Below are 14,013 nucleotides of genomic sequence, written 5' to 3'. Positions count from 1 at the left end.
CTTGAGTGTTAAGCTGTAGGCTTAATTCTGCGTCAGAGGATAGATCCTTATTAGACTGTTTTCAACTCCTTTTCCACCATAGACCACGTGTTCAAAAATATTTTATCTATATAGAAATTAATATACAGGGTTTCTTTCCCGTGATTGAAATAAACATTTGTTTCTATGTTTCTGTGGCATAGGAATCCCCAACAACTAATTGCAATAAAGAGGCAATCTTATTTTACTTTCTACTATTTTAATTATAGAATATGTTTTAAAGGCATTAAATGATTGTTTTATCTAATTAGAATAGGACCATTTTTCCTATACTTGTAGTTTTTTATCCAAGTGCTTGTTCTATACCAGCACAATTCTCTTGTGATTATATGTCTGTCTTAGACAAGCTGAAAGGGGTTCATGTCACTAAACTGAGATTTTACTTCTTTAACAGAAAGTTTTTGGGTCCTGAAACTGGTAATGACTGAGGCCAAGCACTGTGCCACAAAGTTGAATAAAAAACAGCCTCTCCAGGCAGTTTCCTGCTCAAATAATTCAAAGATGAAAAATAGGATATTGAAGCAGAAAGTCTATGAGCTGTTTTACTACTGCAAAGCCGAATCCCTCAGGTAGGCTGTGGTTGTGCTCTCGTCCTCACAGAGCAGGGTGGGAAAGTGTGTGTGATGGGCTTCCACATACAAAAACATGCCAGTTCAGGTAAACTGGTGCAAAACTGTTTGTGGTCCTTGGTGTTGCTATTTATTTTGGTTGTTTTTAAACCTGCCCCAAACTGGCCTAACTAATAAGTATGTTCAGCCAAAATAAGCCTGATATAAACCTGAAATACATGTGTCCAGACTGATTTATCCACCTAATTACACTACAGATGGAAAGAACCAAATAAACCCATCAGGAGAGAAAGGTTAGAGAGAACATGTAGATCTTTGGCTCATCACAGTATGGTTACACACAATCTCAGCTCTGGAGCTTCAGTGGCCCTCAGCCCTTCAGCTGCAGCCTGGGAAATGTCTGAACCAGTGATTGCAACAATCACCAACCTCACGAGCCATAAATCTTCCAGCATTTTTATTTTTTAATTGCTAATAATTTAAGTGAAAAAGGCCAATACCTGAAGAACCAGCCAAGCATGCCGTTAAAGATACAAACATGATGGCAGTCTTGGCTGTGTTAGCATCACACTCAGTGATGTGGTGCCCAACAGGGTATGAAACATAGATTCCTATGACTGACTCCACACTCCACAGAGCAAATGTAATTTCAGGTGACTTCGTTAGGTTCCTTTAATACGACCCTGGAAAGTTGCAGAGATGCGGTGAAGGGCTTGGAGCTTGGCACACCACTAGGCAGAGGCAGGAGATGCCGCCGCCTGGGTGACTCCCCTGCAGGCACACCTGGGGGGCTTAGGGCTCTCCAAGTTGTTTTCACCTGCAAGCAGGGGGCTTGGGAGAGGCACTTCTGTTTCCCACGGCTGCTCAGGGAAAACCAGCGGTTCCCAGGGGTTACCTGAGAAAGCACAGTGCAAGCAGTGAGATTTAAAACCTCTGCCATGGCTCTTTCAATTAGACCCAAGGAACATTACACTTAGCTGGCAGGGAAGTAATAAACCTGCCCTTGGTGGGTTTTCAGTCTTCTGTCTTTCTGTCTGGCAGGTAGTCGACTGGGGAAAATTACTCCAAGTCTGACATGCTTCCACACCCAGGACATCTTTTAAGGTGATCGTGTCTTAATGAATTAAACTTCCTCAGGTTACTAAGAATGATGAGCCTCTGACTTTTTTGGCCTATTTCTAAACCGTGGCTTGTCCATGTAAGTCCAGGCCTTTCAGAAACCTTTACTACCATTAATTACTCCCTACTCTCTCCCTTTCAGCCATACTTTCCATATTCTCCCATTTCCAGTCTGACCGACAAAACAGTTGCTTTCAGGGAATGTAGTCTTTAATTAATCAACTTACTAGCAGATGCTTTCTGCAGGCTATAATTTCTTGTCTAAAAAGACATTTTCCTTAGAAGATAATTTGAGGTTGGTAACAAAAATCAAGTGGTAGTTGTAAAAACTAGTCATTTCCTCTGTCGCAAACCATCTCATTGCTCCAATGATGTGATTTGGCAGCCAGATCTTTGGGGTCTCTGCTGTGAAAGCCCATTAGTGTGCCTTCTGATGAATGCTGGAGTGTTGAAGCACATTCACAAATAAAAGAAATGAGACTGATATAACTTATTTTTCACAGTGATGGCCAAACCACAATAGTAGCAATAATAATATTTTTTACTCCGCTATTGACCATAGTGAAAACTGGAGCAGAAAAAAGGGACAGAGATTTCCAAAGCTTATAACGAGTCCTCTAAACTGTTCATCCTCCTCTGCAGATCATAAGTTTACAGCTATTTACATATAGAATTGAAATGTGTTGATATATTCATAGTTAAAGATTTATCAATGTTAAGAAAGCATAGTGAGCCCCTACTCCTTAGCTGAGTTTCTTCTAGGTGCTATCATGGTATAAAAGCTGACAAATAACAACTCTTCTGAACTTGAAACACAGTTTTATGGATGCATCACCTGCAAGACCATCTAGGGTCCCAATGAATGTTATGGTTGACTCTTAGTATAAGGTCACAGCCTGTGGCTACCAAAGAAAGCAAAGAAATACTATACAGCATTTGTACAGATCTATTTTTAAAGTTATTAAGCGGTTTTGGTTACCACATATTTATATAGCTACTAAAGTCCATACCTATCTTTCTTACCAAAATCAATCAATCAATCCAACTTATCTGTAAATCTATTGGACTTTTTGTGTAGCATTGCAAGTTCAGCCTTTTGCTGCTGTGTAAAAATAATAATAAATAATGATTGGAAATCTGTGCCACCTCTCCAGCACGTGTCGTCAGACACTGGTGGCTGTCTGCAAGGGCAGTAGAGCTGGGGACCAGGAGTGGTTGAACTGCTGTGGTTCAAACTGGTGGAAACAGCAGTGAGAACCTCAGCACCAGTGGCTGCATGAAATCTTAGGTGCTAATGTTATGAGTCTGGTCTAGATCTTCTTTAGTGATACAACCTAAAACAGAACTTGTGGGCTGTAAAATCTGTCTGTTTGGGGTACTGGTTAATCACTGAGCAGGTGATTTCCATTTGAACTAGCAGCTAACAGAGAACTGGAAAACACAGGATGTACTTTTTCCTCTCTTTCATTTCCCTGTCTTGCCAGTCCTGTTATGCTTTAATTAGGTTCAATAATGTGGCCAAACAGCCCCCAAGTGGGAGATCTCACACGAGGAATTCATATTTGAGAAAGACATACAGAAGGCAAGCCAGCGGGGAACTCGTGTCCCAGCAACCAGGGTCAGAATTCAACTTTTACACCCACAGCAAGTAGAGGAAATTTCAGACCAAGTTGAGAAATCACACTGGAATTCTTGTTAATAGAAAATGAAGTTATATCCCTGGGAACTTTGTAGCAGGGCACAGATGCTTTTCCTATCCAGTTCAGCATTAATCATTACAATCCTCCTCAATAAAAATTATTGGTATTTAATTGGCTATATAACCATAGAATCACTAAGGTTGGAAAAGACCTCCAAGATCATTGAGTCCAACCATCAACCCAACACCACCATGCCCACTAAACCATGTCCCTAAGCACCTCATCTGCACGTCTTTTAAATGCTTCCAGGGAGGGTGATTCAACCACTTCCCTGGCCAGCCTGTGCCAAGGCTTGACCACTCTTTCAGTAAAGAAATTTCTCCTAATACCCAGTCTAAACCTCCCCTGGCACTACTTGAGGCCATTTCCTCTCGTCCTATCACTTGTTACTTGGCAGAAGAGACCAACACCCACCTCACTACAACCTCCTTCCAGGTAGTTGTAGAGCGCGATGAGGTCTCCTCTCAGCCTCCTCTTCTCCAGACTAAACAACCCCAGTTCCCTCAGCTGCTCCTCATAAGGTTTGTGCTCCAGACCCTTCACCAGCTTCAACACATCCTGTCACTTTAATGTTGCACTGTATGTTTTTATTTTTATTAGAGGCTGAAGTCTGTAAATTTGAAGGGGCTCTCTCCAAGGCAGAAAACATCAATTAGGTAGTTGGGACAGGTTGACAACATAGTATCTATTGCACGTTAGCAGGGAAGGTGAATACAAGAATATCATCTTTATTTTGATGTTATTGATATTTTAGCATAGCCCAAAGCTGCCATAAAAGTAAGGGCTGGATTGTACTAAATAATGGATAGGAACAGGAAAAATTATTCTACCCTAAAGAATTTCCAGTCAATTGGGAATACAGTGTAATGTAATAAATAACATTCAGGCAAAATATATAATCATAACACTCTTGAAAAAAATGCTTTTTTTATTATCATAACAGCCATGCTCTCCATACTCAGGACTAGATCTATTAACTGGACTGCATATCATAATCCTTGGAGCCACAAAAGCTAAACCTTCAGACATCATTCCAAAAACCAGAGCCCTGAGCAGTACTAAAACACTTCCTCCCAAAACAGGGGGAGAAGGGGAGAGCTGGGTGTCCGTATTAAGATTTCCTCAACCCGACAAAAACATGATGACGACTATAGTGTCCCTGAAGTTTTGCAGACTTCCGGTAATTTTTAAAGAGTCCATAGGCATAAGTTAGCATATGTCTGGTCAAAATGTAACAGGGAAAACGGGAACCAAAGCAGCCGTGGTATAAAAGGAAGCATCACGAGCAGAACTTGGAAATGCATTTTTCAACTCCAGGCCAAGTAAGTCCAGAGCACAATCATATAATGGATTTGCCATATTTGGATTGATGCAGCTGTATTTTAATGAGCTAACGGCTTGTTAGCTTCTCACTTGTCTGAGAATGTGTCTCACAATCATCTGCTGTTCAAGCCGAGACTCATACCTGCAGGTGCAGCAAGATTCTCTCTTCTCTTTTGTGATGGAGTCTCTGGAGCTTAGAATAGATTTGCCCCGTGAGGACTGGCCACCTACTGGTGTTACTTAGACTTAAGAACATAAGATTTGTTGCTAAGCTTCTGGGGATATACTAAGGTCACAGATGCTGTATGCCACATAGCATTTTCTTAATGGATTATTTTTATTACATTATTTCTTATCCATTTTCTGCCTCCCCTGCTACTATTATCTGTAAAGTTCTTTTACATCCTCCTTTGACAAGCTTGATTTTGTAGGTACCAACTGCTCCACCTCTTCATTCTTCGACCCAAGACTGCCTAGTAGGCAACTCTACAGATGGACATGTCTTATGTCCACCCCACCCCTTTCTCAGGCTTCTTTTTCTTCTGCTCAAAAATCTCAGCCTTCAAAACTCTTCCAACATTAGACACCTTTTCTTCTTGAAAACTAAGGGAAAGAAGGAAAACAGTTCTTTCCTTCCCACACCCCGAACCTCTTCTCATTCTCTTAACTAACTTCCCAGTGGTTAGCTCATATGTATTCTACAAAACTAATACCAAAGACATGGCTGAGGAGGCTCAGTTTGCTCATTTTTGCCTACTTAGGGTGCCTACAATCCAGGTAGTATCTTTCTGTTACCACAGATGTGCAAAGCAGCGGGTACTAGCTTTACTGGAAAGGTGAGATTGGGTACAGAAGTGTCAACAGCTCTATCAGGATCTGGTTTCTGGAACTTACGCAGAGTGGAAGAAAAAGGAAAATTTTTGGTTGGCCAATGTTTATATTTCTGTTTTTTCACAGATGTTTAGATGGTCTATACAAAGACCTCTGAATTCCGTTAAGGCTTTCTCCTTCAGGGTAGTGCTGCTGATCTTTAAAGCAGGAGTCTCACTATGGGGCTAGAAGTAGAAATATTTACTAGCTAAGGTAGAAATACCCTAACTCAGTAGAAATAATTGCTATTTATATCAATTTTATATTACTCCTTGTTTCTCTTCTGAGTATTACTAAATTACAGTCACCACTAAGAAAACCATGAAAAAGCTACAAGAGAACAAAAAGCCCAATAAGAAATGCCTGCCGCATTAAACTGGAGTTTTAACACAATCCTTCTTTTCAGATTTATAACGGGCAGAAAAGTTGCAATAACGCATTTAAAAATCTCTTATATTCTGTGCTAAATTTCTGTCAGATTTCAAAGACTGCACAAATGGACTAACCCAGTACCTATGTTGTCCTATAATTATGTTAGATATACCATTGCATTATATATAACTTAAGATTCTACAGAGATTTTAAACTGTTTTCCCCTACCCCAAGAGCAGTGGCTGAATCACGAGCACCCTGGCCAAACTCCATATGATGTTCAGAAAATGTACATGCACTGTACAGTCCCACAAGGGCCTCATGTTCTCTTTCATTTCCTGCTTTACTCTGGTTTATTGTGCAGTGTTAAGGAGCTGAATAGGTGCTCTCTGCCAGTTGGAGACAGCTGTGATTCTGTGATGAATGAAGCAATCCATACACTGTGGGAGCCTGAGTTTACTGGATGATATCCTCAGTTGGTGTAAATTAGCTTGAGCCCATTAAACTTAACAGACTAGTGCTGATTTACTCCCTGGAAAAATGGAGATGTTAGTTACTGCGGAGTGTGGCTCTCAGCAGTTCATTAATGAGGTCTAATGGCATCATATTTTTATACCTCACAGAAACCAGATTTGAACCGAGTCCCTGTCATTTAGTTGCCCTGAGAGAAAAAGGGCTATAAAGTGTGCCGTAATTCCTGTACTAACCTCTCGTCTATGGGACTGTTGATTCAAACTTGGATGCTGCAAGTGAAGAAAGCCTGGTAATGTCAAATTCTGCACATCCATCCAATTCTCAAGGGAGCTAAAAAAATGTACACACACTCAAAGACTATCCACCATGCTATTCACAGCCAAAAAATTCCTTTCTCAGAGGGCAGGAGAGTTGAGGAAAAGATGTCAGCTGAGCTCTTCCGGCTGATACATCAACATTTACTGGAATCCTTATTTTCTTCAACCAGTTTATTATTGATTTTTAATGATCTATCCAAAGATTGCTCAGCACTATACCAGCCATAAAGGTTCTTCAGGTTATCTTATGCCCTACATGGCCCTGTCAGTATCCACTCTCCTGATTCCAAATTACATTGAGGAATTTCACATTTTGGCCCAAGCAGACATGAGTTATGATTGGGAAACATTTTACCTCAAGAGTTACTGCATTTGCAATCCTGTGCCAAGCGGATAATTGTAGCAGGATATTGTGAGTAGACTGCTGGGGTGAGTATTGTATTGTTCTCTTCTCCGAATCCTTCATGAATGCAAAACCAAAATCAGACATACCTCCACCGTCACAGTTTGAGTCCCTGAACAGATTGTTACTCTCAGAAGTGAAATCAAATACAGTAAATTGAAAGCACTTCTGAATCCTTCTTACCCCGAGGCATACAAATGACAAGTGTGCAGCTGCAACGGGAGGCACTGATCACTCTACTTTTTTCAGTTTTGCTTTTTGAAATATCTTCTGCCTTTTCTCCCATAGCTCATCAGTCAAAAAATCTGAAGCTTATTTTGCTCTTTAAGACATAATTTGAATAGGGTTAGATGGATAAAGATGACTTTACGGCAGGAGCATGGGCTGATAAACTGGTTCTTTGCTCAAGAGCAAATTTCATTCCTGGACAATGGCATCTGTTATTTTTCAGGTGTAAAGCAATGAAGGCACATCCTCCTGTGAATTACTTATTTCATGCCATGGGGCACGCTGAAATAAAACAATTTTTTTTTTTAAAGTCTGCAATTCAGAGGGGAATATTATGCAAAAGTTCCCAAACTGTCTTTTGTTTCTCCAGTTTCTCCAGCAGTTCATTTTGTTGTGTCACTCTAGTAACAGATTCTCAGTGTGATGGTGAATGAGTTGTTACATATTTAGGTTATGTGCTGCAAGAAGAGGAAGGGCCATCTGGAGTCTCATGATAGCCAGCTCCTATGAGAGTACTTCACCTTGGCTGTGGAATCGGCGGTACACATAGTAACTGACAAGATGGCATACTAGGATAATGCAAGACATTGTGCTTCATTTTTCTGGACTGCTGCGTGGCTTAGGTTTTACACACCTGCAGATGTTTTACCTAATCATGTAAGTGTTTTAAACCATTTGGGAGAACTGTGTTCTCAGTGCAACAAGTGAGAAATGCCGTAACAAGGACAAGTTGCATTTTCACAATTACATTCTGTAGTTCTTATTCCAGACGTGCCTGTAAAACATCCCCTCTGACCCAGGGAGCAATCCTCAGGCGTAAATCAGCTTTATCAGGCAAAGGCAAAAAGGCAAAGGCAAAGGCAAAGGCAAAGGCAAAGGGGTTCCCTTACCTTTCCATTTCTCAACCAGCTGCAGGCTACCAGTCTTAGGACAATTTTAAGTTGTGCAGGCTGTTCCTTAGCAGAGGTATGTGCTCCACTTCCTGGTTAAACTAACTCTTCATAACCCTTCACACAACACTCCTGCTGAGTACAGGATCACAGCATACTATACATTTGAAAGTCATTAGAACAGAAATGGAGCTGGCACCATTGCATGAGTACCAACTACAGAAGAGCATGTGCGCTGCAACACTTAGCTACTTATCATTTCTCACAACATTGTTATTTGTATTGTTTCATACCGAGAAACCCCAAACATTTACCCAAATCCCCTTGATTTTATAAATAAAAACAGGAAGACTGTTTCTGCCCTAACTTCCTGTCTATGGGCAGATTACAGATACAGCAGATGGACAAGGTCATCACACGAGGAGAAAATATCAGTTGTGCCAGGGCACATCAGAGATCCATCTAACCCACTGCCTGGTCCCTGGCAGTGGCCATCTGTGGGTACCTAGGGAGAATTCAAGGCCATCATATAGAGATACTTTGCCACAACACTCAACCAATCTTTACTGATTGCTAGGTCAAGGCCTTTCTCACTTAAATGCAGTGTCTTCCTTTATAACGGTCCTTCATGTTTTCTTCTAAGAATTCATCTAGTCCCATTTGTGAGCCATGAAAATTTTAGCATCCACAGCGTCTTTGGGTGAGGAGCTTCACAGCTTTACAAACTGTTGTGCAAAGGAGAACCTCTGCAGTTTCATTTGTTGCCCATGACTCTGGAAAAATCTCTGAGCACCCCACACTTACCGTCATTGCACTGTGCACAATTTTGTCATCACCCCACCACCTCAGCTGTCTCCTCCCAGGCTGAGAGCCGTTGCTGATGTAGCCACTCCTAAGGAACAAGAAATGCAGAATTCCTTCATTCGGACAATGTGGTCCACACGAGAGCACATCAGCTGCTTTAGACTGCCTGGGGAATGTTAGGCTGATTTACTTCAGGCCTGCACAGACCATCAGTCAGGGCATGCGAGAACCCTCGGCTCTGTCCGTCCCCATCCATTACACACACACATGCATCTGCGCGCACATGCAGTTGCACGCGCGGCGGGAAGGAGCCGCTCCACAAAGAGAACAGCGGGCTGGACCTTACACAGGGCAGATTATCGCCCAGGGATAACACACAGGGTGGGTGACAGTGGCTGTGGGCAGGGGCAAGACCATCCCCATCAGGCCCATCCATGATGACTGGCAGCACAGTCCAGAGCTGCACCGGCACTCGATGGACAACAAGGGTTTGAGGTCAGATGTGGGCAGGGCTTTTAATGCAGTCCGGCACTGAAATGAATTTCTCCATGGAAGCTGAGAGAAGGGGATTAGCAACAGAACAATTTGAATTTCTCAGCTTGGTGTGCCAGGACACCCTCAGCCTCGCACCCAGTGACCTGACTCAGCCTTTGCTCAGCCACATCGCCAAGACACAGACCTGCCCCACAACTCAGCCGTGCCAAGTCATGTTCAAAGCTGGCTGTTTCCTATCTATCCACATTTACATTCATGTTTTCACATACCGCTCGCAGCTGGGGAAACTGCAAGGTCTTGCTTTTTAAGCATCTTGCTGAATTTGCTAAGGCATGGAGTGAGACTGTGTCTGGTCTCATCAACATACTAAATATTACGCTTATCACACAGAAAGCAGCAAAAACTCCAGGGTGATTAATTACTTAAGGTGCTCCAGCTCTCAGAAACACAGTAAACAATTAATATAATTTAACTTTACAGCTAACACAACAAATTAAAATACAGAAACAAATCAATTTTTTCAGTTCATTAGACAGGACATAAACTCTCCTGTGAACCAGCCTGATAAATGCAATTTCTCTTTAGGGCATTACTGATGAAAAATGACAAGTGTAATATTTCTATCTAGCACTTTACTGAGATTCTGTCAGTAAATCCCCAAATCTTGCAGTTCCAAACTACTCTGAGGGAGGTTTTTTTTTTTCCAAGGAGCTCTCTTCTCTTATTAGGAGCTCCTTCCCTCTTAAAATATATTGTGGTTGTCCCTGGAAATGCTCTAAAAACTACGAGGTATTGCTCCTCCTCAGGAGACCAAGCCTGGTTCATTAAAAATAAAATTTTGATCTCGCGGGTAGATAAGTGTGCTGTGCAAGCATTATGCTGAAATGCAGAGAATTCTTCAACTAAACTGACATTTTATGCCATAAAAAGCCAATGTTTCTATCCATCTAAACCATCTGCCTATTTATACCTCCAATCACCATGGCGTCCAGTCACAACAACAGGGAAAAAAAACTACAAAACCACCTCTTGGTTTGTCAGTCATCATTATCAGCATGTACGGGCCATTGGATCCTGTTTGTGTTGCTCATGCAAGTAACCTCTACAGCTCCCAGGGTGCTGCATCTGCAGTCTGAATGCGTAGTACTCAGTTCAAACTAGAGACGACATGCAATGCTGAATCCTTAAATCCCTCCTCCACTGGATTTTTTTGTTATCGTTGGTTTTTAAGGTGGAACTCCACTGGGAGCTGGCATAGGCAAAAGGCTAAAAACGGATTTATCTGTCAGTGACCTATTAACATCTATTGCTACATCTTACACTATCTCTACTAAGGCATCAATTCAACTTAAATGAACTAAAAATTCCAGATTCTCCATCAGTATAACTTGTTAAAGCTGCAGCTAAAGCTGCATTCCCTTCTAGTATGCACAATATCATATTGATTCACATATTGGTTTATTTGGACAGAGGATCAAGCTTGCAGAAGACTTGCTTCTGCTACCACAGCTGAGGGTGGGGGGGAGGGGTGCAGTTTTAGCTTGCCTAAATCCAATCAGGGATGGACTCTATGTGCTCAAAATTCAGCTGAGGCTCAGGGAGCAGTCTAACCCACCTGCTTCCATTACTACCTCGCACAGCACCTAAATTAGTTAGCTTGTTTCCCACATGCTAACCTGACTCATGCTGCTGGTCCTCCCCTTGCACCCTGGGTTAGGGACCGAGCTACCCCTGCCCACCCTGAGGGGTACATGGACACCCACCCAAACTTGGTGCCAGCCTCCCAGAGACACCTGAGAGTGGCGGTCCGGGCAGGGTGCAGATTGGAGGCGCGACGGTGCTGCGCCCTGAGGAGCAGAAGGCTGCAGGTCCTGCTCTGTTGCTGCTGGAGGGAGATGGTGGTGGTGATGCAGCTGAGGAGGCAGGTCCCCCTCTGCTCACCCCGCAGGCCCTGGCACTCTAAACTCTCTCCCTAGTGCCTTGTAACTTGGACACTTAAATTAAGCAGAGTGATTTATGCTATCTGTTATTAAATGTATAATATATGTGTGTGTGTGTTTCTTTAATTTATAAATTAGGCTGCAGTCAAGTAAATGGTATTCCTTGTATGCTGCTTCACTTACCAAATTGGCTATAATGTCTTTTCTGCGATCATTAGAGTTTAGTCCCTCCGGACTTATGCCAGCTTAGGATGGGTATTCAATTGCTCATATCTGAGGAGAAAAAAAAGCAGAAAAAAGAATAAAAAAAGAAAGTGCAAGGAATCCCTGAGCTAAAGAGGTATTGCTGGGTTAATTTAAGATCAAGATTTAGCTTAACGCATAGTTCATAGCAAAACAAAACAAACTGCAGTTCATAACTCTGAGTACAAGGAAAACAGCAAACCAGGACACTGTAATGTATGCCCAGGTCCCCTCCTATTCTCCAGGATAGCCAAGGAGTAACGTGTGCAAGTCACTGTTTGTAATGGAGCATCACAGGTTCAGGAGAGGCTGTGGCCACCAGTGACAGACAGGAGCAAGAAGATGAGCATGTGGCAAAGTAGTGGGAACATCTGAACTGCCAGAGCCTCAACCAACAGTGCCAAACGGTGATCTAATTCTATGAAAAATACTTTATTTGAAGTCGAGCATGTCGCTCCGGTGTGTGTGCGGCAAATTTAGAGCTGCCCTGTGATGCTTTATGACTACCATACCATGTTGTCCTGCCTCCAGCTCACTCTGTGTGAACACGCTGGTTCATCTCAATGGGGAGACATGGAGGAAGAGCCAGGACAGAAAATAATAGCTCTGGAAGCCACCTCTGCAAAGGTTCAGAAAAAAAAGACTAGGAAAACAGTTCAGAGAGCGACTTTCTCTTTAAACATCTCCCACCCTTTTAAATTAAGCTTTCTTCCCAAGGCCTACAAAACCCACCACCATGCCAGCAAATGATGAGCTGTAGCTCTGCTTATCATAGAGATCACAACCATTTCGCTCCCACTGTAAGCCTTCTCCCATGTGTGCATTACTTACCTCCTCTCTCGCTGTAAACTCCAATCTTCACTAATTTTGGATGAACCACATTGCTTTTTATATTTCCTGGGGTTCTTCGGTGAGGGTGGGTTTTGATGCTTCTTCATCATCTTCCCTGTATTCCACCCATCAGTATCCCTTGGCTGCAAACTATCATTCCTGTGCTGCCTGCTGCCTTCCACTACTGTGCTCCCAGTGCACAGAGTCTGAGCAGATTCTTGTCACCAGACCTAGGCTTCCTTACTGCTTTCAACCAGGAAAGAGAGCAATCCAAGAAGGTTTCTTCACTGGCTTTGTTGTCTTAATATCTTAATATTTAAAGATATTAAAGCTGCCATTTGTGGTGATGTGTCTGTGGTAGTCATGATATGCTTGCTTACACTGTCCCCAGAAGTAGCTAAAATCCTGTGTGCAACTTGTCGTCTTTATACCATAGAGTAGTAAAGAATCACAAAATTGCTTTTTCAAGAAGGGAAAGTGTAAGGAAAAGAGTGCTGTGCCTAAACATCCTCTTTATCACTCTTTTGTGTCTTAGAGCGATTCAGTATGATCTCCCTCTGTTGCCCTGCCTGACTCCCCACTAAATGATTAAAGAGGAACACACCTGTGTAACAGTGTGTGTTGGCTTACCTCAGGTCTCCTCCTTCCCCTGCTTCCTCTGGTCCTTCTGATCTGCAGCCACTGCTCCCCATCATTTCTCCTTCACACTTAGCTCTCTCTACAATTACCTAAAGCTTGGCATCGCACACTTTTTGTACCTAAATTATGCCTGGCAGATTACTGAATGCCTTGACCCCACAGAGCCAAGTTTTGCAGTGATGAGACACACCTTCACATAGGAACTACACTGATGAGCCAGTGGAGAGTTAAGCTGGTAACTAAGTAAAACGTTGGATGGAGGACAGTTAGTGAAGTAAGACATAATATAATACAGTTAGTGAAGCAGAATGGTGACAGAGAACTGTCCTTCAGGACCCACTTGTCCTAGCAGAGGATTTTAGCAAGTTACTGAGAAAGCAAGTTACTGAGAAAGCAAGTTGTACACATTATGGAAATCACTGAGCAACAGGACATGAAAATGTCTATTGGACTATTTGGTCTCTGAGGCAGGAGAATATCACACACACATGTTCTGGAAAGTGCCTGACCCATCATAAATGACTGAATAATCATAAGCCAAGTATTGTGCTGGAAGGGACCTCCTGGCCATTAACTCCAGCCCCTTGGTCCTGTAAGCATCACCAAAACCCACATCAAAAAAATGAACATGCAGCATAATTACAGTTTTTCTTTGCTTTCCAGCTCCTCAAGTAGATTTCAAACAGGGGTGCTGACAACTTAGGCAAATCACTGTTTACTACACTGCCAAGATTCTACATTAGCTATTATCAGTTAG

Source organism: Calonectris borealis, chromosome Z (assembly GCF_964195595.1).
Source record: "Calonectris borealis chromosome Z, bCalBor7.hap1.2, whole genome shotgun sequence".
Classification (NCBI taxonomy): Eukaryota; Metazoa; Chordata; class Aves; order Procellariiformes; family Procellariidae; genus Calonectris; species Calonectris borealis.
This window is presented reverse-complemented; position numbering follows the sequence as displayed.